Raw genomic sequence first — 26,793 nt, 5'->3', positions numbered from 1 at the left:
CGAGTGATATTACTTAACCTTTTCACCTCCCCCAGCACAGTATCTACTCCCTGTATTTACACAAATATAAACAAATACAAACACTAAGTTCTGTTTCTATTTTTAGAACACACTAACTCTGTATCTCCATCTTGTGGCAAAAAAGTAAAACCACATCCAAATACCCTATTATACACCTTCCCATAGGAAAATGAAATACATTTTCATTATTTGTAAAAACCCTTTGAGGTGAAATGGTTAAAATAAACACATGATGTACCTGCAAATCAATATTACATACAGACATCACCGTCAGTTCCTCTCATAAGCTCAGTAATTTCTTCTAACAACGATTCCTTCCAGTTCTGATACGATTTTGTCAGAAAATAAATATATCAGTTTCTATCAGTTATATAACAGTCGCTGTCAATTATAACTGAGAGGACAACTGATGTGCAAGGTAATGTCCATATTTCCCTACGGCTCAAGCAGGAGATATTACAGTTTAACGGTGCTAACCAGGAAGCTGTTATGGGGTAATGGCCATGTTCAAAATGGAGGATGGAGAATTCCATTGATCACAGTGGACAAACAGGATGCAGGAGAGGAGAAAGAGATTGATGAGTAGACTACACGGGAGGCAAGTATGTCAGGTGTATGTTTATTTTGACTTTTCAGTTCAGGGTTGCTTTAACTGCCCCTCATAGGGGCTCACAATTCTTGACATAGCCATATGTCAATGTATGTATCATAGTCTAGGGCCAATTTTAGGGAAAGCCAATTATCTGTATGTTTTTTGGGATGTAGGAGAAAACATGAGTGCCCAGAGGAAACCCATGCAGACTGGGGGGGCGGGGGCATACAAACGCCATGCAGATAGTGCCCTTGCTGGGGTTTTGAACCAGTGCTATGTACCTGTGCTACGTGCACTTTATATATTTCTCAGTCAGCTACAACAGAGTAACCAAGCAGCTCAGGGTGACCCAAACTACTAGGAATGTGTAGGGGGATAAGAGGAACCAAAAAGCCCTCCTACTATAAAAAGCAAAGCTTGGTGTATTTGCCTTCTTAAAACAGAAGCAAATCTGCAATAATTCCGCTACAAGTGAACATTTGTGGTTACCCACAATGCACTACTACTGAATTTGCAAATTATCCCTTTTCGCCCTTGGTAAGCCAAGCAAGCATCCAGAACCGCTGGTGTATAGCAAGCCTATAGCTTTACATTTTACACAGCCATATCAAACCCACATGTAGACAGCCTGTTTCGGAGCCCAAAGATAGGCAAAGAGGTTTCCTAGTCTTGGGTTGGCATTTGTTCTCCTGGATTAGATATGATTAGAATTAATACAGGATAACAATTGATACTACCGTCCACTGTACAAAGTAAAATGCAAACTTGAGTGATAATAATGCACGGTGCTTTCAATGACCAACACAGGCAATGCCCTTGTAAGCTTACAATCTGAAAGGATAGGGAGGAAAGAAGAGGACAGGACCTTGGTTAGATTATATCTTGGTCTAAAAAACTAATTTTAAAAGTTTCAAATGTGGGAGAGCTTTGGAAGGGAAGATAGAAAGAGAGAATCTCTTGAGAAGTCCTGTATACATGAAGCCCTCTTCGAATAGATTCAGAGGGTCCTAGCACTGGAACGGCAAGCTTGCGGGGGACAGATGAAACCGTAGGACTATCTAGGTCTAGGGCTGCGATCAGTGGAATTCTCCATCCTCCAGTTTGAACATGGCCATTACCCCATAACAGCTTCCTGGTCAGCACACTGTTAATTGAAATATTGCCCACTTAAACCATAGGGAAACATGGATATTACCTTGCTCATCAGTTGTCCTTTCAGTTGACAGCAACTGATATATTTCAGTTCTGACAAAATCTTGTCAGACCTGGAAGGGATCGCTGTTAGAAGAAAATGGTGACCTTCTGAGAAGGAACTGACAGTGAGGTAAGTATGTAATATTCATTTGCAGGTACATCATGTGTTTATTTTAAATCATTTTACTCGGTTCAGGTTACGTTAAACAGATGGCGTTATTATGGAAGCTCATCTGCATTCAGCAGTGTAATCACCTCATTGGAAGCGGCGCTCGGCGTCTGAGCGTATATTAATCACACGCGAAGCTCTGGCCAATCACATGGTTAGTTTAGTCAGGAATACAGACAAACACTGCAGGTGACAAATAGGCCCAATGTGCAGCATTGACCCTGCTGCGTGCCACTCCATCCATGACTGTTCTAGCACTCCATCTCTGCGCCGCGTCCGCGCCAGTTCCGTGATGTCACAGACAATGGCAGCCATTAATCTCATTGTCAGCCGATTGTCCTGAAATCTGTACCTTAATGTAACCGAACTGACGATGATTTGAGGTTGAGGCAAAGTGAAATTGGCATTTCTGCAGCGGGATAATCCATTAAACAAAATGTGTTGCCTTGGATTATTGGACAATCGAGAAGATTTATAGAGGCTGAACTGTAAATATCGGAGGAACGGGGAGAGCATGAGAGGCGTCTGTAGGAACTGGCTTCTGACTGCTTATCTGTAACTGCAGCCAGGAGAATAACAGGCCAGAGATGAAAGGGAAGCAGGAACAAGAGGGGATAAGGGAGGCGGCTATCGCTGACTTCCTGCTAGAGGATTCACCTTGCCCCCGCTATTGTCACAGACACAGAATGAGGAGGCAGATCAGGTGATCTGACTCGCATCTGACATCACTGGCTGCAGGCGTGTGGATCTGAAGAAGAAAGATCAATATAGCAGCAAAGCAATAGGAATTGTCTAAAGGTGGCCAATAACTGAAAAATTTTAAAGAGACACTGTAACTAGAAAAACGTCCCCTGGGGGGTACTCACCTCGGGAGGGGGAAGCCTCAGGATCCTAATGAGGCTTCCCCCGTCCTCCTGTGTCCCACGGGGGTCTCGCTGCAGCCCTACAAAGCCGGCCCGACAAATTTGGCAGCCTGTTCAATATTTACCTTTCCAGGCTCCAGCGGGGGAGCTGTTTCGGCTCTGAAGTAGACGGAAATACCCGATCTCAGTTGGGTCCGTTGTACTGCGCAGGCGCCGGAGACTTGCACCTGCGCAGTAGAACAGACCCGACTGTGGAACTCTCTCCCGCTGCCCATCAGGCTCGCTCCCACCTTCAACACCTTCAAAAAACACTTCTTCAAGGAGGCCTACATCAACTCAACACTACCCTAATCCTTTCTGCCAATAACTTCTTGATGCACCCCCTCCTTTTGTGTCACCAGCCCCTCCCTCTAGATTGTAAGCCTTTGGCAGGGACCTCTTCCCTTGTGTATCATACTTGACTGTGTGCACTTTACCCAGAATTCGGAACTGGTAATTTTTTACCACTACCACTCCAGTTTATGATCTGGCATTGTACTATTATCTGCATTGTGTTGTGTATCTTATTGCTATTACCTGTATTGTTGTATCTATGGTCTGTTACCTGTATTGTTCTGTCAACCCTGTTATCATTGTCTGTAAGCCTATTTATTGTACAGCGCTGCGTAATATGTTGGCGCTATATAAATCTAATTAATAATAATAATAATAATAATAATGACTGAGATTGGGTATTTCCACCTACTTCAGAGCGCAGTGCCGCTACTGCGCCTGCGCTGGAGCCGGTAAGGTAAATATTTACATCGCCGACGTTCGGAGGGGCACAGTGAGACCGCCGTGGGATGCAGGAGGACGGGCATGCTGGGTTGTCTTTATTTGCTTCTTTATTTCCCCTCAGACTTAACTAATGTACAGAAGCAAAAAAGGACAACCCAGCATGCCCTGCAACTTCCTTTGTGCAGCAACGTACCAAATAAGAGTCAGGTATACTGGGGAATGATCCTTTATCAACAAGAAAAGTAATAGTGATTTTAACTTTTGGATTGCCTGGTTAGCATCCTTGTTACTTGTTTACCAGATAAAAATAATTGACTTTTGATTTTATGCCCCACAGTTACACTTTAAGGTGTGTGAATCACAAGTTCAGTCTGATTTTCTGCTATTTGAGAATGTTATTTCTATGTCACCTTCCCACTGTAATTACTGTAGTTTGGAGTTCCTTTTAAATAAATAATAAAGTACCTAATTAAAACTATACTTAGCATGTTAATCTCTTGGAGTTTGCGGGGAATGCGGATGATGAAGACGCTGCTTGCAGGCAGTCTCGCTGACCCATAGAGCAGAGCAGAACACCGCAGCGGTGTCATAGGTCTCATTATTTCCAATCTACAGTAAAATATAGAGCTGCCACATCTGCGGATCATCCTGTCACACCTATCTAGGCCAAAGATTGCCTCTATATGGAGGGTAACAATTAAAGATAATGAGAGCTTTTTAGACTGTGTTTAAGAAATGCAGAGGTTTGAAAACCCGATGACTCAGATTATAGCATTGCATATATATGTATAATAATGTGTATTGTAAACACACACATGCGTACTGTGCATGTGCTGTACACTATACTGTATATGGATGGCAAGACTCCATATGTCGTAGTATGGATAAGGAGGCGCCAAAAGGATAAAAGTATCTAAAATGTTTTAAACATGAGGAGGCTGTGGTGGACTTACCTCCTCCAAGCAGACTCAAAAATTGCCAATGTGTTTGTCAAATACAACAAGTTTATTTACATACTCCAGGGGGGACAATGCAAGGTTTGATCCCGCTTCATCAGGCAATAACAACAGAGCAATAGCATATGTGGTCAGTAGAAGAGCCAGGCACCTCTGTGTCCAAGACTGCGTATGTACCTGAATGCCATACTGTACTCACAGAGAAGAGGACACATGGAAAAGGTAGCTCATCGGTGGAGCCCAAAGAGGTATGGCTCTTCTCCCCAGTAACCTGCTCGCTACTCTGCATGGTGGATCTGCATATACTTTAGGGGCCAATGTGGCTACCTATACCTGAAGGGCTATCTCATGGTGGTTACCTCTACCTCCCTATACTGAGGGGCTACCTGGGGTGCAATGGTACCTTATAACTTTTTTTTTTGGGAGGGGCAGTGTTCTCCCCAGGCTCTTTTAGCCGGGTGCTCCACCCGGCTAGATTTGGTGACCACCCGGCTGTCATCGGCTCACCTCCTCACCTCCTCCTATGTTGTTAGCACAGTTGCCGTGCATTTTCAACTCGCCCCACCCGGCTACTTTTTCATGCCACCCAGCTACTATTTCATGCCACCCGGCTGGATAACAATTCTGGGGAGAACACTGAGGGGGCATTTAAATATTTTGCCATGGAGTCCCATTAGTGGCATAACTACAATTCATTGGGCCCCCCCAGCGAAACCTCAATGTGCCCCCCCCCCCAACGTTCACACCCTTGCCTCCCCTTGGTGCCCTGTACGGCCTTGGGGCCCATCTCATAAAACAAGTCTGGCCTTCATGATCTTCACACCCATAACAAGTGTAGCCACAAAACACCTGATCCGAAGTATAGTGACTATATTTCAGATCAGGTGTTTTGTGGCCTCTGCTGCATCGGAGGGAGGGAAGGTTAGTAATTTTGGCCCCCACAGCTCTGGGCCCACCTGTAATGGCAGGTGCTTCTCCCCTCTAGTTATGCCCCTGGGCCCCATGATTTCTAGCTATGCAATTTAACCGTAAAACCCTTTTATCCAGCACCACGTGGTATCATAATCGGCATTCAGAAACATGATAACCGAACACTGGCTATACAGTCCTCTATAGCTGACACTTGGCCACACAGTATGTTCATTTGGCATTTGCACCCCCTATACATTGTATAGTGCTACATACTATGCTGGCACTTTAAAAATAAGGGTTGATAATTATAATAATAAAACACTAATGCTAGCAGCACGTAGGGCTCTCTTTGTTATTCTCCTGTCACTGGCTGGACAGCTCTCTACAGCACAATACAAAAACTGAAGCCCAGAATTCCAGTTGACAGAGCGCTGTCTCATTAAAGAGAATCTGTACTCTGAAATTCTTACAATAAAAAGCATACCATTCTATTCATTATGTGCTCCTGGTCCCCTCTGTGCTGTTTCTGCCATTCTCTGCTGCAAACCTGGCTTGTAATTGCCAGTTTTAGGCAGTGTTTACAAACAAACTAACCAGCTTCTAATAGGCTCAGCTAAGCAGAGTGTGTTAGTCACACAGAGCCTGCAGGGGGTGTGTACAGCTTCTAGCTAATCACAAGCAGCCCTGCACATTCCAGTCTGACTGCCTCAGCCTGACTGTGCCAACTATAGAGAGAAGATTAGATCATATAACAGAGATAACACAGCTACTGTGCAATTAGGAAAAGCTGCAGTAAGCCAGACCACATTAGAAAAGGCATAGGAACTTATAGCATAGAAGAAATAAAGATAAACAATTTGTTACAGAGTCTCTTTAAATCTCCCAGCTCCTCCAATAATTTAATTGTAACACATGGGAAGAGCTACAGGTGAAAGGTCGCTTACTTAAATTTAGCAAACACCTGTCGTTACATTTGTTTATTGCGGCGAGGCACGTCGGGTGTGCCAAGTAAAAAAAAATGCCTTCATCTGTCTGACAATTTTCCTGCCACGAATGAAAAGACAAACAAACGTGATGTGTGGGGAGAGTATGAAAAGCCGAGGTTTATTATTAGGTAACAAATTGTTACAACTTTTTTTCTTCGCCTTTGAAAGTTTTATGTATATTTTAAAGTCTAAGTAAAGTGTAGTCAAAACTAAACAGCCAATGAAGAAAAAGCAAAACATGTTTTGCAAATAAACATTAAAACCTAGAAGATGAAAAGTATCTCCTAGGAGAAAACTAAACTACTTAAGGACCTTGATAGTTGAAATCTGCGCCCTGTTTTGATGGCTATCTGGCTGGCAGGGCGTAGATTTGAACTCACCGCCGCTGCGCGCATTCGCCGTTTACTTCGCTCTTGCCGCTGAATCCCCACCGTCTCTCGCCGCAGCTCACTTGCTCTGCCTATCTCTATGACCGCAGAGCCCTGTGAGTGGGTCAGGAACCGATTGTATTTGCTCCTGAGACCGGTCTTTCAATATAGGCAACTCCCATTGGCTTACATTGAAAGACAGGGTCAGGAGCCAATGAAAGCGGCTCACAGGAACTCTGCCGTTATAGAGACGGCAGAGTGGGTGGCCCAGGTTCCCGACGTGCGGCGGTGACGGCGGTTGCAGCGATTCGTCGGGTTTCTGCCGTTTCTGGTACCAGCCGTCTCTGATCCTTAAGGGGGCAGAGACCGCTGGTACTTAAAGAGAATCTGTATTGTTAAAATCGCACAAAACTAAACATACCAGTGCGTTAGGGGACATCTCCTATTACCCTCTGTCACAATTTCGCCGCTCCTCGCCGCATTAAAAGTGGTTAAAAACAATTTTTAAAAGTTTGTTTATAAACAAACAAAATGGCCACCAAAACAGGAAGTAGGTTGATGTACAGTATGTCCACACATAGAGAATACATCCATACACAAGCAGGCTGTATACACCCTTCCTTTTGAATCTCAAGAGATCATTTGTGTGTTTCTTTCCCAATGCAGTTCTCATGCACTGAAGTTTCAGGCTGCTTGTTTCTTCCTGCAAACAGCTTTGCCCTTGTCTGTAATTCTTCAGTATGTAAAAGCCCAGCCAGCTCAGAGGAGATAAGAGAGAAGCTGCTCTAATCTAAATAATACACAGGCAGTGTGCATAGAGGGGCCTGGAAGTTCATAGCAGAACCACAACACTGAAGAACTTGGCAGCCTTCCAGACACAGGCCGACAAGTCTGACAGGGGAAAGATACATTGATTTATTACAGAGACAGTGATAGTATAAAGTGCTGCAGTAAGCCAGAACACATTAGAATAGCTTTTGGAACTTGTAGGATGATAAAAAACAGGATGCAATTTTTGTTACGGAGTCTCTTTAAGTGGTTAAAGGACACACGAGAAGGCATCTGACATAAAGAGACAGACGTGTATGTACAGTCCCGACTCCCAAGCACACACATAACTATGCTGCATTTTTTTTTCTCTTTCTCTGCCTGAAAGAGTTAAAAATCAGGCATGCAAGTGACAGTTTCTGTCTGGGTTGGGACCTGATCAGACTATAGCGTAACCCTCACTGATAATAAACTACAGTCATAAAATAATTTCCCTGGCAGAAAATAGCTTCTAAAGCTATGTACCCACGTCGCAATTTTCCAGAGCAGTCGTTTCCACTATATCGCGACGTGGGTACAGACGCACAACCACGCGAATGTCGCTTAGCGTTGCGCTGCTTAGCGTAGAGTCATGTCGCAATAACGACCTCCACAGCAGATCGGATCGCTAAGATCCCCGATGACACCTGCGCAAAGTACCGCAATTGCTTGAAGTCTCGTTTACTCCCGACGTGTAACGTTGCGTGACATTGTGCATACCTGTCGGCAGGAAGAGGCGTTGCCAACGACCATCGTCAAGGTGATGTCACAGGACCCGTCGGGTGGCGAGTCCGGGGCTTATAAGCAGGAAAGAGATAAAAACGTTCAATAGTTCATAGATTTTAGCTCTGGCATACTTCAATGCTTGTGTCATTGAGCAGACAATGAAACAGGAAAAACTTAAAGGGAACCTTAACTGAAGTTAAAAGCAAGGGTGCAAAACGCTATAGCGGACAGGGAAATACGAGCGAAGCTACGCACTTAGTGAGGGCCATGCAGGCGCAGTGGCCCGTCGACTCCCAGTCGGTGTTAAACGCAACTAAGCTGCGGTGGGAGAACGGAGGATCGCAGAGGACTGGCGCGGGCACAGGACGGCTGCGGGGGGGGGTGGGGGGGGCTGGTTGAAGCCCCAGGTAAGTGAAACTCTTGTTTTTAACTTCAGTTAAGGTTCCCTTTAAAAAGTAAATTTAAAAATAAAATAAAACTGTGTAATATCTAAAAAAACTACATTTTTTAGGAGAAGGAGAAAATAAACTATTTTTTATCTCATTAGTTTATTCTCACGTCATGTTTCCTTTAAGAGAAAACTAAATTTGCTCTGGCCCAATGAGTTGTGCTCAGCAATAAGGCAGAAGTGGATTTTGTTGTGCTTTTGCGTTCCTAATGCTACACACACACTTGAGATAAAAGTCTTTGGAAAAAGCAAGATCACAGACCAATTTTACCCCCTTCCATGTAGTATGAGAGCCATACCTTCACAGTCTATTCTATGGAGCTGCACTCCCCATCAGATAAAATCTTTGCAAGATGCTGCACACAGAGATGCTGTAGACATTCAAATGATCATTATCTGCAAAAAATCTCTTCCTGCAAAAGATCTGTTCCTGCAAATTGCATTCATAGTCTATGATATCTGCAGATCATCATACACACCTTGTTTAACAGACATTCATCTGCAGATCATCTGCAGATCAGATCCACCAGGATGGATTTTCAGATCTGCAGATGATTGTCTGATCTGCAGATGAATGTCAGTTAAACCAGGTGTGTATGAGGATCTGCAGATCTCATAGACTATGAATGCATTTTGCAGGAACGGATCTTTTGCAGATACTGATCTGTTGCATGTGTACAGCAGCTGTGTGTGCAGCATCCTGCAAAGATTTTATCTGATGGGGAGTTCAGCTCCATAGAATAGACTGTGTAGAGTATGGCTCTCATACTACATGAAATGGGGTAAAATTGGTCTGTGAGCTTGCCTTTTCCAAAGACTTTTATCTCAAGTGTATATGTAGCATAAAGTAAATCCGGACCTGATCAGCAGAGCCAAAATTCCCTCCTGCACAGCAGTCCCTGACCCTCTCTGGGGCATCGACTAGAGAGCCGGCTTGCTGGATTATCTCTACTGCATGTTTTCCAGCTGCATTGTTCTCGCTCCTTACCCATCCCGGCCAGTCGTATGCTGCTCATCGTCCCTCCACTTACCTTCATAGTAACAAACCATGGCACTAGCCTGGAAGCTCCATGTCTGTACAACATCCACCCTAAACTGTCACCAGAGGGGTCGATTCCCGATATCTGCCTGGTGATTTTATCGAAAGATAGTAGTGGGGGGAAAAATAAATCAGTGCATTGCAAAGAGATAGGTTAAGAAATAGAAGGAAGGTCAAGAAGTATTTGATAATTGTCATGTAATTTGATCATGTTCTTTGATCCACAATGAGCCTGCAGGTCATCCATACTACTGGCAGACAAGAAAACAAACTACACCCACCAACTGCCTTTATCTATAACCACACCCCCTAACAATGCAATAGGCTAAAAGGTTTTTTTATAGACATATGTATGAACCAAGAGACATACTGCTTGCTTGGCAGCTGGAAACAGCCGTTATTTCCCACAATGCAATGAGGTCCACAATAAGGAAACGGTCATGACCATGGTCATGACATCACACTGTGGGAAGGGTTTCACCACAATATCAGCCACACAGACACTCCTGATGATCTATTTGAGAAATGGTAAAGATTTTTTGTGGGACAGGGGGTATCAGCTACTGATTGGGATGAAATTTAATCCTTGGTTAAAGTCCCTTTTTAAATATCTGTTTTTTGCCGTTAGGTTTGCCTTGGCTTAAAGCGGATCTGAGATGAAAAACTAACTATAACAAGTAGCTTGTCTATATATCTTATCTAAAGTTTAGATAGTTTACACAGCAAATCTAGCTGCAAACAGCTTTAATAGAAAATGATTATTTCTTCCTGTGATACAATGACAGCGGCCATGTTGTTTGTAAACATTACACAGAGGCATTGTATACAATGAACAGAGGCGCCAAAAGTATAAGATTAGATTAAATGAGCTTAAAAACCAACTTAAATGGCAAAATTGAAGGAGGAAGTGGTGGTCCTACCTCCCTCAAGCAGACACGACAACGACTGCGATTCAGACAGTCAAACACATTTATTAGGAACTCCAAAAGAAATGCAACGCGTTTCGCAGGTTCAACCCCGCTTCATCAGGCAATATAGGGAGGAGTATCAAACAATCTGCACAAGGATTCAAATTAAGCAGATTGTTTGCCATTTAAGTAATTTTTTAAGTTTATTTAATCTAATCGTATACTTTTGGCCCCTGTTCATTGTATACAATTTTGAGTCCACCCTTGGTGGAGGGTTGCTACCCTTTCTTCCTGTCTACAGAGAGCGACTTCTTAATCCTGAGTGGGGTCAGGACAATCTCCCCACCTACCTTTACAGTGGTTGCCTGCTGGTGACCCTGACTTGTGAGTATTTAGCAATACAAACTTATTGCCACCTTGTCCAGTACGAATTACACTATTGGGGCTCTTGGTGTTCCCTGTTTTTATTACACAGAGCGGCAGGCTTATCTGTATCTAATGCACTCAGCCTGTGATGAAAAACCTAATCCCCCCTCCTCCCTCCTCCCCTCTGCCTCTGAAATCAATGGCTAGTAACACCTCCCCCTCCTCCTGCCCAGAGTGAGCTCCCATGAGCCCTTGCTACTGCCAAGGCTCTCTGAAAACCTGTGGGCGTGGTTTATTTAGTTTATAGGGAATTAGAGTACTAAAACAAAAAAGTATTTGGCTTGAGGAATGCCCTGTAAACAATAGGAAAGGAACACAATTATGCAATGAGTAAAAGTTCACCTCGGATCCACTTTAACTTTAAGGGTGCATACACACATCCAGTTTAGATAATGGTTGGAAAATGTTAACATTTCCACATAGTATGGGAGCTTATCTACACAATCTGTATCCATCTGTATCCATCTCATAGTATCCAGAATCTGTTGGCCCCCATACTACACAGAGGTGGTAAAACTGGCCAATCATTGTGAGTTTCTCTGGAACATAACTACTTCTGTTAAGTGCTACAGAAATGTCAGCAGTGCATAAGTGCACAATAATAACAATCTTTGGTAATAATAAAGTATGATCAATTTTATTCAAAGCACAGTGCGTCATATGTCAGTTCTGTCTTACGCCAGAGTGTCTTCTTCATGACAGTGAGGACAGCTCTGGTCCTGAAGTTAAGAATTATAAGAATAATCATTGCTTGCGACTGTATATTTAGAAAAGGAGAAAAAAAAAAAAAAACACAAAACCCCACAGTTCTAAATAATAGCAGCTAGAGGCCTCTGCAAACGTCTGCATGCAAATAATTGAAATTAATTTAAATGTGGCAATATATTACTCCTGCAACACAATTGAAAGAAAACATTTTACTTATAATTCATAACAAATTGGCTATTGTTCGGTGACAGGCGAGGTAGCGCGGTATACGTTAATGACACGCAATTATTACCCGCTGGAAATTAAATGCTTTATTTAATTTCTGAAATGTCCTTTGTACTTTTTTTCGTTTTACAAATGCAGACAGAAAGGTACAAACAGCACAATAGCGGAATCTGAGCCCGGAGACAATGGCGGTTTCATTCGCACGCTAAAAGTATTGTTTAAAACCGTGCCATAACATCTGACATAATTACACCAATACACATATTGCGCCGTAAATGGAAGCTGAGCGGAATGGCCAACTTGAACCCGGATCTCACTCAAAATGTGCAATTTCATGGAGTATTGAACCGCACTTGAATAATACAGGAATCTAAGATGCCAGGCTATAATTTCCTTTAAAGTGTACCTGTAACTCCATTGCAAACAAAAGTGAGAAAACTCATCTCAAAGAGATCATCAGGGGGATCTGTGTGGCTGATATTGGTGTGATGTCATGACCATGGTCCTGACAGTTTGCTGCCTGTGAACCTTGTTGCATTGTGGGAAATAACAGCTTTTTCCAACTGCCAAGCAAGTAGTATCTCCCTCTGTGCATAAAACGCTAAATAATGAACGTTCTGTACAGATCACCTGCTAGGACTAAAGATATCCCCACCAGTGATACATTTCAAATGTAAATGGACATGCTGAACAGGCCCGTGATTTTTTATGGGCCCATTCACAAAGTTCATTTTGACTGGACTCATATTTGTAAAGTCTTCCAAAGCTCTTTAGAAGTGTTGGGGTGTCTGCATTATTGTGGACCCACCCCAGCTTGACAGCCACAATTAAGGCTGCGGCTGCCCAGCTGGAGGCGGCCCACAGCAACGCAAGTGGGGGAAGCCAGAGCTTTGAAGAAAATGTGCCACAGCGTTTTTTCTGAGGAGGGGGGTGGAGCGATCACCTGTGTAAAGAATTATGACCATGCAGGTAAGTAATTAACTCTGAGGCTGGGTGCACACATAGCAGAAACGCTAGCATTGCGTAAAACGCTGCATTTTTGCCGCTAATGGAAGTCTATGGGCCGCAGGAAAAAAACAGATATAAAAAAAACGCATATGTGTGCGTTTTTGAAAACGTAGGTTTTGTTCCATAATATTCATAGATGCACAAAAAACGCACATAATGAAAGTCAATGGGAACGCAATGGTATGCATTTTGTATGCGTCCCCCCCCCCCCCATTTTGTTTTTAATGTATTTCCGCTTCCTGTTGTCTTCCTAGTGATTTGCATAAATGTAAATATGAAAATGCATAAAAAACGCATACGTATATGCAAACTGCAAACGCATTGAATAACGCATCTGCGGTAAAAACCGCAAACGCACCAAAAACACAGTAAAAACGCGCACAACATAAACATGAAACTTGACATAAAACGCATCATTTCACATTATCAAGTACACTGGAGAAGTGAATACTCGGCACTCTGTGGAAGGCTAGGCCTGCATGAGACTTAAGGCTCATACACACATCAGACTATAGTCTTTTGAAACTGAAAGATCACAGACCAATCTTACCACCCTTCATGTAGTATGAGAGCCATACTCTACACAGTCTTTTCTATGGAGCTGAACTCAACATCAGAAAAAAATCTTGGCAAGATGCTGCACACACAGATGCTGTACAGACACAAGAGATCAGTATCTGCAAAAGATCTGCTCCTGCCAAAGATCCGTTCCTGCAAATTACATTCATAGTCTATGAGATCTGCAGATCATCATACACACCTTGTTTAACTGACATTCATCTGCAGATCAGATCCACCAGGATGGATTTTCAGATCTGCAGATGATTGCTTGATCTGCAGATGAATGTCAGTTAAATCATGTGTGTATGAGGATCTGCAGATCTCATAGACTATCATTGCGATTTGCAGAAATGGATTTTTGGCAGGAACAGATCTTTTGCAGATACTGATCTGTTGCATGTGTACAGCATCTGTGTGTGCAGCATCTTGCAAAGATTTTTTCTGATGGGGAGTTCAGCTCCATAGAATAGACTGTGTAGGTATGGCTCTCATACTACATGAAGGGTGGTAAGATTGGTCTGTGATCTTTCATTTTCCAAAGACTATAGTCTGATGTGTGTACGAGCCTTAAGCAAACACTAGGGTAATTTCTTCATCCCAACTACCAGTATGGTGGCATCTCAAAACAGCATAGGAGCGTGTATCTGGTCAAAATCACGGAAAACAAACTGATTCAACTTGGTACACAAAGGCAATCCAGGCACTGTCCCTTTAAGTGCTTTATTTCATGCTTCAGCCACGTCTACAATAGATGACAGTTCCAAGCATACACACATACAGGGTACTTCATACCTGTGGTGATGAGCTGTGAAGGAATGACTAGGAGACCGGTGACCAGGGGGTGACGTAGGGCAGCACAACAGCCGTTTCGCACCGGTATGGCGCTTGCTCACGTGCTCTTCGTCCTGGGACTGTGCACCCAGCCTGAGTTTATGCTGGAGGCACTCTTAAAGAAAACTTGAAGTGAAAATAAACTTATGAGATGATTATTTGTATATGTAGTACAGCTAATGCTGGGAACATCCCATGCAATTTTCCGTCTGATAGATCGATAGATAATTTCCGACAGGTCCGATCTGATTTCCGATCGTATTTCTGATCGATTTGTATAGAAGTGATCAGAAAAATGATCAAAATCAGATTGGACTTGTTGGAAAATATCTATCGCGCCATTTATCTGACGGAAAATTGCATGGTGTGTTCCCAGCTTAAGAAATAGAACATTAGTAGCAAACAAATGAGTCTCACACAAGAGTTAAAAAACTTCAGTTGTTTTCTATGCAAAACAGCTTCTCTGAACTCTTCTGCACACTGGGTGGAATGCAGTCCTGTTTTCTGAAGCACCTAAACAGCCAAGAACCAGGGAGAGACAGCTTGGGATAAGGTTTTACTGCAGGAAAGTTCAAAGGGTGATTATGTCTGCTTTTGTTTTATAGCTTAAAATACTGAGTGTGGTTTGTAAACTGCAAATGTGACAGAATGATGCAGTGTTTTATTAAAAAAAACAAAACGATATAACTAAAAATAAAAATATGAGACTCTCTTCTTTGCTACTACTAATGTTCTATTCATTATCTGTACACATATAATTAACTATATCATAAGTTGTTGTTTTTTTGCTTCATGTTTGCTTCGACTATCAATAATAATATTGACTGCAAACAAAAAGGAGTGATAATTGAATAGTGTATGGGCTGTATGGGCTGTTTGAAGTTCGGTGTGAAGAAAGGGTTTATAATAGTATTAGGCATCAGACATTTAGGTTTGCATTTCAGCTGTATTCCTAAGTTTTCTGACTTCATTTTAAATGCAGGATTTGAATTTTGCATGATATCTGCTGGTGCAGTGACAAGCTGCGTTAAAAATGCATTGAGAACTGCGTTTGGCTTGCACTGCGTTTTTACAAACAGATCTTGTTCTGCTGCATCTGGAGTTTGTTCCCGATTGCTTAAAATCTGTGGATGGCTGGCCAAGACCAAGAGAAATGCACACGCATCCCAAAGGCACTTTTTGCATTTCTACATAAATAAAGCAACAACTCCCGTTTGACTTACTTGATGTTCAGACTAGAGCAATATACAGCTGTGTCTTAAATTGTGAAACTACAAGGATGTGAATTGGAGTAACTGCCACAATTCTAGCAAAGTGAATAGCAAGAGCGGATCCTTTCTGTTTCAGACTCCCCTTCTTTAGGAGCATGAGGGGAGGAGCTTATTGTGGGATACACCGTAGGGCATACATTGAACCACTGTACTACTGCACATTTAACTTAGCTGGGGCTTCTTCCAGCCCCCTGCAGTGATTCTGTGCGTTTGCTGTCATTCCACGCTCCGTGGATAAGCGGCAGTGACCTGAATGCATGGCTCTGTGCAGCGGGCCTCCTGGTTTGCGCTTGCGCAGTTGGTAAAAGTTGGAACTGCACATGCACAGAATGCTCCACGCCATGGGAGCGCCATCAAGTAGCCTGCAACTGGCTGAGTCGGACAGTTTTTAGAAGAGCACTGTTGCTGAATGGAGCAGAGCGGAAAGACAGCTAGGGACCAGGAGGACTGGAAGAAGCTCCACATAAGTTAAACTGACATCTTTGATTCACTCTAGGTACTCTTTAACTACCTGAAGACAGCGTCATGCCAATGGGCGTGACCGCGGTGGCAGCCCCAGCACCGCCTAACACCAATTGGCGTCAAGTCCTGGGGCCGGCTACTGCAGGAGATTGCGCTCACTCTACGCGCGCATCTCCTGTTGGTAGGCGGAGCTCCGCCTTCAGTCTCCGAGCGGCGATCGCGGTCTAATTAGGGTGTACAGCGCTGCGATCTACAGCAGCGCTGTACTGGGGACAGCCGTGTGACTGTGGCTGTCTCCTCTGTGTGCTGAGCGGTAATCGTCTGTCATAGGCTGAAGCCTATGACAGCTGATCACGGGGATTGGCTGGTGGGGGGAGGGAGGGGGGAATATGTAAATGGTATAAAAAAGAGAAATTTTTATAAAAAACAGACGAATAAATAGAAATAAACAAACAAACATTCGGGGGGCAATCTGACCCCACCAACAGAGAGCTCTGTTGGTGGGGAGACAAAGGGGGGGGGGATCACTTGTGTGCTGTGTCGTGCGGCCCTGCAGCTTGGCCTTAAAGCTGCAGTGGTCTATTAACAGATAAATGGCCTGGTCTTTAGGGGGATTTATCACTGTGGTCCTGGAGTGGTTAAAGCACCCCTGATCTGGGGGAGGGGGGGGGAAGACTGAAGCCCATAGTGGACTAGATGACCTTTTTAGAAGTGTCCTGGCACTGCTCATTGTCCTCGGGGTCCCTCCCCATTCCCGGTCACCGGTGGCCTTCATATTTAACAGAATCCCGAATATGAATACCAGGAAGCTTAGTGCGCAGGGGCAGGCTCCATACTGTGCGAGCACAGAGAAAGCATGCATCTGTTCAATAGCACTTTCTTTCACTGTGCAAGAGGAGCTCGTTACTCGTACCTACGCAGTTCAGGATAGTCCTCCACGGAGATGGAGGACAGGGAACAGGGGTCCCCAAGGACAATGAGCAGTGCCAGGACATTTCTTAAAAGGTATTCTAGCCCCAGAGCAGGATCATCCGCCACGCAACCTAGGCAGGTCCCTGGGGCCTAGTGAGTGCCAAGGGGCCCACCAGCCACCTTCTCTGCCCTCTCTCCACTTCAGCTTACCAAAACGACCACAAGGGGCCCCATCACATCTTAATCTATCTTTATCTAGCCCACCATGGGCTTCATTTAATTTACCCTGGTTCAGGGGTATTTCAAAGTCTATACAATATTAGTTACAGGTTATGTAGCACGGCTGGAAGGGGCAGGGAGCAGGGATGGTGAATATATCTGCGTTGCAGCAAATGTTATCCTAATTATATGCAAATCAATGCAGGTTGGTGTTTGTCCAATCAAATGCAGTAATTGGGAGTGGGAGGTCTCTTACTAAATTTTCCTCCCCACTCTTCCGATAACGGAGTGCATTTGTGTTTTTACAATGATCTCTACTGAAACATATTAGCCAGCTCATGCTTTCCAACTTTAATTAATATCTAATGATTGTAACGGTAGAGTTCTATAGTGAATGAAACTATAAATGAAGAGTATCAAGTTTTTCAGTGTTTCAGGGCCGCACTGAGTCCCTTCCTCAAGAAGAAGTGTGCCAAAATATCTTTACCCAGGGCTGCCATCAGAAATGTTTGGGCCCCATACTGGGTAAACCTACTGGGAACCCCTCACAACCCTCTGCCCCTACAAGGCAAATCACAATATTTCAAGGCCTGAACACACTAACGTCTGTGTGTCCGCTTTTTTTCACGTGGTCCCATGGCTGGGAGCGTTCTGTGTATGCTCAGTTCATTCAGATTGTAACTGCGCTTGCACAGAACACTCCCAGCGATGAGAGCACAATGGAGGAGGCACACGGCCCGGAACAGTGCATGGGCAGTGCCCTGCAACCCAGCTGGATTGTGTGGACTTCTCAGGAGTACAACGAATTGGTCTGAAAGGGTATTGAGGGAGCTGACGGACTACAGGGGCTGGAAGGAGCCCCAGGTAAGTAAAAATGTATTTTCTCCCATTTGTTTCAGATTGACTTGAATCACTACTTGACTAAGGTAACTCCTAGATGAACCTCCCGACACCTGTCATCACATGAATGGGCCGCCAGAAGGATAGACACTGACAGACACAGACTGCAGCTGAGGTCCATGTGTGGCACTGTTCGTTGGGCCCCAGATTCACTTGGGCCCCATACAGCAGTCCCCCTGTGATGCCCTGAAGGCGTCCCTTTCTTTACAAGTCTTAACGTCCTAGTACAGGCACAGTTTTTATAAGCATGTAAAAAGACTATGTTCAATAAATATTATATATTTTATAATATTTTTATAACTTAGTACAAGCTTGAATATAGAAAATCCAGTTGGAGGCAAGCACTTCCAAAAGTGTAAAGCTCTTTTATTGAATCATCAATAAAAACATGTGGCTATACGGCTAAAATATGTCAGTAATAGATCATTTACGTGCCCAAGTCCTCGGGCAGGGCTGTCAGTGGGAAATTATGGAAGGGGCATAGAGTGGGCACAGTATGGGTTGAACAGTGACGTCCCTGGTGGCTCTGCCATCGTAGAACACAGCCTATGTGGCCTTTCCATAAATCTGGTCCTCCTTAAAAGCTTCTTGCTGCTGAAGTACAGCTACCCTTAAAACATATGCATTATACAGGAAAACATTGCGCTGCAGATTTTTATGAGCAAGTTAATTTATTCAAAGCCATTTCCCTGCCTATTTACCGAAAGGCTAAACAAAGTTCAGCACGGAAAAAAATAGCGAGCTTAGCCAGCGGTGCTAACAATTCAATCAAGCCGATTCTTGGAACTTCAGCCCAAATGGAGAACATGATACAAAGACTTATGTGAATCCTTTATGGGGCTGCTAATAATGCACAGCCATTCTTAATCAACAATTGTGCAGTGATTTTCCGGGAACTCGGTAGTTATCTCAGCTCAGCCCGGCGAGGTGGCGGCTAGCACAACAATACAGCAGCAGCAATAAACACGTCTTCACCATTTTGTTCTTATCCTGCTTACAAAGCTGTCGGCTGTACTGCTTAAAGAAGCATTCAATATGGACAAAACGGACATTGTCATGTTCTGCTTTCCGAGTCAGCACAACTGCCCGGCATAACAAGCAAGAATGATAACACACAGATGACTCCGATACCTCAAACTTCTTGCCTAGGGCTAACATCTGATTCGACATTCTGGTTTCAAATTAACAAGTTCTGGGTACACACAGGGCCGACGCTTCCATTAAGGCAAGGAGGGCAATTGCCCTAGGGCCCCAACCCCCCTTAAATATCCTGTGCTCCCCAGGGTGTGCTGCCATGCCTCCCTCCTCCACCTCCGATGGTGCTACTTCCTAATTTGAGCCTTGGCCGCCTCCAGTTTTCTGCCCCATCCATTTCTGTCTATTGCTGCCTGTTTCCAGTAGCGTATCTTAAGCAGTTCTTTGTCATCTTTGTCAACTTTATCTGTCCATCTCTTTCTAGGTCTTCCTGTTGGTCTTCGTCCATCCATGCTCCTTGCAATGATTCTTTTGGGGACCCTATAGTCATCCATTCTTACCACATGTTTTGCCCATCTCAACTGTTGAATCCTAATATAGTCTGATAGTAGGAGATATTTATATAGTTGATATAGCTCATGGTTGTATTTCATTTTTCATACACCATTCTCATGGGTGGGGCCATAGACTTTGCGTAGTATCTTCCTTTCAAAAGCATCCATTTTGCTTGCTAAGTTTTGGGTAAGTATCCATGTTTCACACCCATAGGTAAGTATAGGCCTGATAATGGTCTTGCGTACACAGATTGTGTTGTTCCTTTGGATATCCTCCTCTTGTTTCCCCCATTCCCTTTAGATTGTAAGCTTGCAAGGGCAGGGCTCTCTCTCCCTCTTGTGTCTTGGATATCATTATGCATCTTATTTATCATGTTACTTTTATCACGGTCATTGCCAATTCTGTATTTTGTATCATTTTTGTATTTTGTCACTAATTATGTATCTTGTATATTGGTGTACACCATTGTCTGTATTATTATGTACCCCATGTTCGTTTCTTACTTTGTACAGCGCCACGGAATATGTTGGCACTTTAAAAATCAATAAACATAATATCCCGTGAGTGAAAGATGTGTGATAGGACAAAGTATGCTCTGTTGGCTTGAGTTATTCTTCTATGGATTTCTGCTGTTTCACTTCCATCGCTGTCTAGGTTGACTCCCAGATATTTAACATGTTTTGTTGCCAGGCCTCCCACGCTGCCAAACCCCCCGACCTCCCCTCACAGCTAGAAAAATTGTAAATCTGGGGCGTTGCTAAGGTTATGCTCATTACTAGTGGTAACGATCCTTAATAACGCGCATTACCAAAGCAACCCCCACATTACTCGAATACTGCAGATTGCGCTAATTGTGCAACTTTCAGTACACTGCTGTGGTAGCACCGGTAATATTGCCGTGTGCTGTCTCTGCAGCACAATATTACCGCTAGTTAGTGCCTTAGGCCCATTGTCACAAAGGCTTGTGGTGGTCTTGTCATTTGTTTCCCTCGTGGCTTTTAGCCCTCTAGCCGCCAATTTATTTAGAGGCTTGCAAGTGCTTCAGGCCAATTTATTTTAGCACATTTTTATGTCTTATTTGTTACATTTCCCTGCTTATAATTATTACCGCTGTAATGTGTATTTATGGCCACTTTTTTTGTTCTTTATATTACAGGTATTTTGATTTTGACCTGTATCTCCTCCTTTCCCTTCATTTAGTGGTGAGGTGGATTTGTTTGCTCTCTTTTTCTTCCAATTTTCTATAGGATCTATGATTCCTACACTGGTTATTTTTTTCAAGTGGCTTATTATTTTTTTCAGGTGGCTTATGTTTGTTTTTTATTTTTTTGAGTTTTTTATTTTTTTGATTTTCTGGCTTATTTTTTCTGGCTTATCTCTTTTGGGTCTTTTTTTCTGGTCTGCTCTCATCTTGGTAGTTTTGATTATGTTACCAGTGTTGTTGTTTAATTTTCATATTTATTTTTTATGTTTTTGATGCAGTTTTCTTTATTGTTAATTACTGTAACTTAATGTTGTATTTTCTATACATTATATTTTAGATTACAATTGTTTGTGAAGGCCTGAAGAAGGTTACACCAAAACAAGTCGACGCTGTCGCCTTTTTAAACAATTGCTTATTTCAACATATGTTTTTGGTACTTGATAATGCGATGATGTTTGCAAAGATGAATTCGTTTGAAGATTTGTGAACTCTGTTTTTATAAAATAACTTTTTGATACATTAAAATTTAAGATCATCTTGAAAGTTTTTTGTCTCTTCAAAAAATTTTTTTTACTATATATTCTTGTACTTATATGGTTATATTATTGGTGTTCTGGCACACCATTAAGGATATGGTTTTTGGTCTCCCAATTTTTCTAATTATATTTATGGCCACGTGTCACTAGAGCACAGTGTGAGAAAATAACAGAGGACTTCTGCTTTCAGTGTCTATATTTTCTGATAGTAGAAAGAGATCACAGCATTCCAAGAATTTACAGCACAACGAGTTCTGCTGACTGAGGTCAACAGCAGTGCACGGATCTCAAACAAGACAACTCTATTGAAGCTGCTGATGGGTTAAAGCAAAAAACAAAAACTGATTGCAGAGGTCCCAAAGTAAAAATAAGGTTTAATGATCGGCTTGGCAGAGATTGAGATCAAAAAGTTGCAATTAAAACAGTGATGATTTAAAAACAGTGTTCCTAGTACCATCACTGTTTTAATTGCAACTTTTTGATATCAATCTCTGCCAAGGCGATCATTGAATTTTCTTTTTGTACATGAAGACCAGTTTTCGTTTTTTGTCTGTAATTATAGTTGCCAGAGGGCTTCTTCCTATGTTGGAAGTTGGTACATATATGCAGTGATGACTCTCCTATATCTAATTGGTTCATAGTAAAACAAAAAAGGCGCATTTCTTAAAAAGACACTGAAGAGAAAAAAAAATGATGATGATCTAGATATATAATGAATATAATGATTTGTATGTGTAGTACAGCTAAGAAATAAAACATTAGGAGGAAAGACATGAGTCTAATATTGTTACCAGTACAGGAAGAGTTAAGAAACTCCAGCTGTTATCTATGCAAAAGAGCCATTGAGCTCCAGGACTTTCAAAGTCTCAGAGTGCTCTGTCTTCTGAAGCTTGTTATCTCAACTGTCAGTCACTGTATTTTCTTTTTCTCTGCAGAGGACAGTTGAAAAGTTCACTGTCCTGCTCTGTAAAATCATTTAAAATGCTGAGTAGTGTGTAAACTGCAAACATTAGACAATGATGCAATGTTATAAAAACATTATAGAACTGAAAATAAACATATGACACTATTTTCTTTGCTACTAATGTTCTAGTAATTATCCGTACTATGCAACCAATTCATTATATAATTTTTTTTTTGCTTCAGTGTCTCTTTAAATTACAACAATTTAAAAGAAAAATAGTAGTAGGAGGTGGTAGTTGATGAGGTGATTGAGAAAACCTGGGTGTGAGACATGAAGCAGCAAAGTGACACGCAGGGGGTGGATAAGAAAGAAGTTGGATAGCGGCAACATGCCGGGAGACGCAGGAGGGTGCCCGAGGCAGGATCAGCATCAGGGAACTGCCACATCATGCCCTTATCTCTCACAAAGATATGCAGGAAAAGCTCGCAGGGCCACTATCACTCTGCTCTACAATCACTCTGCCATTATTCATAATAAAAACATTACAACATCACACTAAATACTGAAATTTTTTTAAAGAGGAAGCGCAACAACAACAAAAAAACAACAAAACAGCCCGCCTGGGCAGTACTTAAAGGATACCCGAGGTGACATGTGACATGATGAGATAGACATGTGTATGTACAGTGCCTAGCACACAAATAACTAGGCTGTGTTCCCTTTTTTCTTTGTCTGCCTGAAAGAGTTAAACATCAGGTATGCAAGTGGCTGACTCAGTCCTGACTCAGACAGGAAGTGACTACAGTGTGACCCTCACTGATAAGAAATTCAAACTAAAAAACACTTTCCTAGCAGAAAATGACTTCTGAGAGCAGGAAAGAGATAAAAAAAGGGTCAACAGTTCGTAGATTTTAGCTCTGGCATACTTCAATGAATGTGTCATTGAGCAAAAACAATAAAACAGTTAAAACTTAAAAAGTAGCTTTAAACACAAAATAAATCTGGAATATCTTAAAAAGTCATTTTTAGGAGAAGGAAGATAGATACAATAGTTTATTTAATTAGTTTATTTTCGCCTTGGGTGTCCTCTAACTCAGGAGGGAGAAGCTTCTGGATCCTAATAAGGATTCCCCCTTCCTCCCAAGCCTCAGGGATCCAGCACTGGCAGCCACTCCAAAATCAGGGCACAGTAGCCCCTGCCATATATTTACCTTACCGTCTCCAGGTTAAGCGCAGTAGTAGTTTTCCAATGGGCTCCGGCGGGAATAGCCGAGCCCCGGTCAGGTCCACTCTACTGCTCAGGCACCTTGTCTGTGCAATTGGGTTCGGCTATTTCCTTCAGAGCCCATCCAAAAGGCTATCAGTGCCGGTGGGTGAAGAGGAGAGGGGATGGATATTCGCACATGTGTTTCGGAAATGACCATGGCAGCCCAATGGAAGCGTGCCCTACACTTTATATGCGTTCTACAGTATCTACCAGCAGCTCTGGATGCATGCCTGGCATTTCAGGGACGTAAAGGAATGATTTGCATCTTCAGTCACTGGCATGGGCGTAGCAATCACCCCTGCAACCCCTGAAATCGCAGGGGGGGCCAGGAGGCTTTGAGGGCCCCTCCACCTCCTTCTCCCCAACTGCAAGTGCAGCCAAATAGCTAAGAATCCTCCCCATTCTCTCATGAAAACCGTGTGCAGGAGGCATGTGTAATGTTTTCCTGCTTCCAGAGGCTGCTTCACAGCAGAACACTCTCTGCTGCCATTCGCCCACTCCCAATCCTGTGGGGTTCAGGGACAAAGGGGGCCACGTGCTCATTTTTGCAGGGGGCCCCATTAAGTCTAGTTACGCCCCTGGACTCACCGGCCTGACGTGATGCATCATGGGAGTGATTTCTCGTTCACAAGAAACTGAGCATTTGCAAATGCCGTCTGTTTTGAGAAGTCACACCATTATTATTATTATTTAGTATTTATATAGCGCCAACATATTACGCAGCGCTGTACAGTGTATATATATATATTGTCTTGTCACTAACTGTCCCTCAAAGGAGCTCACAATCAAATCTCTTCCATTGCCATATGTCTATATTATGTAGTGTAAGTACTGTAGTCTAGGGCCAATTTTTTTAGGGGAGCCAATTAACTTATCCGTATGTTTTTGGAATGTGGGAGGAAACCGGAGTGCCCAGAGGAAACCCACGCAGACACGGAGAGAACATACAAACTCTTTGCAGATAGTGCCCTGGCTGGGATTCGAACCGGGGACCCAGCGCTGCAAGGCGAGAGAGCTAACCACTACGCCACCGCGCTGCACCATACATTCAGCTTTTACTTGAGGAAACCGCGAGCAGAGTTGCAGAACGCAGTGTGTATTTATGGGAGCCCATTACGACTCCTGCACATAGTTCTGCCTCGATACAAAGGACACGTTCTGACGATGACCTTCAAGCCTTTTGCTCTCAGCCTTTCCCAGCAAATATTGACGGCGGTCTGAGCCAAATTTCCTTTTCAGCAGGATAGAGAGGAGGAAAATGAAGTGCCGCAGATTGATATTGATACAGATGGTGGAAATCAGGAAAGGGGCGGTGACATCACTTACCATTTCCTTGAGTTCCCCCCCCCCCCCCTTGATTGCATCACTAGTGGCCTAACAATTTTAACGAGTAGCACGAGTTAAGAGTATGCTAATATTTCTCAATAGCATTTATCTAAAGCCGCAATTAGAGAGGTCTGATGAATCTTCATTACAGAGCACACATGGCATTTCTAAGTGCCACTTCCAGCTTTAAAAATATAATTGATGCAGCAGCTCCGAGAAAATTAGCAAAATCAGCTGTGATGATTTTTTTTTTCTTTAAAGCCCAGCTAAACCCAAACAAGGCAGATTGTAATAGAAATCAGGAGGATAAGTGAATATAAACAGGGTACCTGTTATCTGTGGGCCAAACATGCAGGAATTGCAGCGCAGCTTGATTCTGAGGGGGGATTTAGCTACTAGGAGGGTCACTGGGAGAGAGTTTCCAGATATAAAGCCGGATTGTCAGCCATAAAATCAAATTCCATTTACCCACTGCTCTGTGTTTAGTATGCAGTCTACATCGTGTCCCTGCAATGAAAGCATTCCAATATAATAATAAATGTTAATAAACATTATCTCAGTCATCCTGGCTCTGTTTGGTAAGTTGCCAGGGAGAAGAAAGCTTGTCATCCCCCTTCCTACACCTCACTGATTGGATGAGGGCAGTTCAGTGTGACAGGAGACACCTCATCCCTCTGCAGAAGCTGTTGAAATAAGATCTATGCTGTGCTCACATGTGTTTACAAAGCAAGCTAGATATGACAGTGCAGTTTCTAGTAGAGAAAAGTAAGGGAGGAAATGACATCACGACCGAACTTAGTCGTAGACAGTAAAGATGGAAGATGCCTGTAACAGTTTTCTCTTGATTTACTAAACATAATTCACTGAAATCAAACCATGGACAGTACAATACATATGACAGTACAATATATATGTGTGCGCGTGTGTGTGTGTTTGTGTGTGTGTGTTTCCCTAGGATAGTATGGCTGTCCCTGCTGCTCTAAGCAATGTACGCCAAGCAACATGATTAATGCCAGTTTATAGGGCTGGGAAAACCGACTCTTACCCTAAAAAAATAGACCAGATGCAGTTTGGTAGGACGCCCCCCCATCCAGACTGTGCATTGGAATCATGTTGGAGAACATATCTACCTCCCCTCTCTCCAGCTTGAGTCCTCACATGTCCCCAGCTGCTTCGACCGCAGTGAGCATGGAGCTCTAGCGGCAAGTTACAACGCTGCCAGCAAGACATGAAGAGTGAGGAGAGGTAGCTATGGTTACGGGTACTCTTCCAATGTACATTCTGCATAGGGAGGCCCCGCACAAAGGTATATCACCCACAGAAAAGCGGACCAATCCCCCCCTCCCACTGCTCGTAGCCCCGAAATGTTGGTATAAAAGGGTTGGCGTATCCACGGCGATAGGCAGTAATTAAAACAATTGTCCCCGACAAGCCAAGCATACATTTGGAGCTGCTGGTGTTTCGTTATACAGAAAGTATACTTCTCTTTATTATCAAAAACAAAAGTCACAGAGCTGCACTTTATGAATATGTGATTCAGAATGCATGAGCAGGAATAGAAAACACATTCATCATTCAGCCGTGGGTTCATATTTAATGTCCTTGTCCCTTAAGCTGACAACACAGGCATTCTATCACCCATCTGGCCTTCTTCCTATCTCCTTTTTATCGAGCATGTCAGGGGGAAGGGGGGAAATCACGCTAACATACAGTATATATATATTTATACTTTGTTTT

General features: G+C 43.1%; 1 protein-coding gene across 16 annotated transcripts in view; it reads right to left on the bottom strand.

Moving 5' to 3' along the window:
- The window catches only part of TENM4 (teneurin transmembrane protein 4), a 1,797,006-nt gene that overhangs the window by 1,559,941 nt on the left and 210,272 nt on the right, over window positions 1-26,793 (bottom strand). The window contains exon 3 of one of the 16 annotated variants that reach the window (XM_068266710.1): window positions 14,487-14,651. The exons of 14 other annotated variants lie outside the window; for them this stretch is intronic. The gene's annotated coding sequence lies outside the window, so the exon portion shown is untranslated. Of the gene's footprint in view, window positions 1-8,365; window positions 8,443-14,486; window positions 14,652-26,793 lie in introns of all 16 variants that reach the window. One more of the 16 variants, XM_068266711.1, reaches the window with a different exon arrangement.

Source organism: Hyperolius riggenbachi, chromosome 2, assembly GCF_040937935.1.
Source record: "Hyperolius riggenbachi isolate aHypRig1 chromosome 2, aHypRig1.pri, whole genome shotgun sequence".
Classification (NCBI taxonomy): domain Eukaryota; kingdom Metazoa; phylum Chordata; class Amphibia; order Anura; family Hyperoliidae; genus Hyperolius; species Hyperolius riggenbachi.
This window is presented reverse-complemented; position numbering and strand designations above follow the sequence as displayed.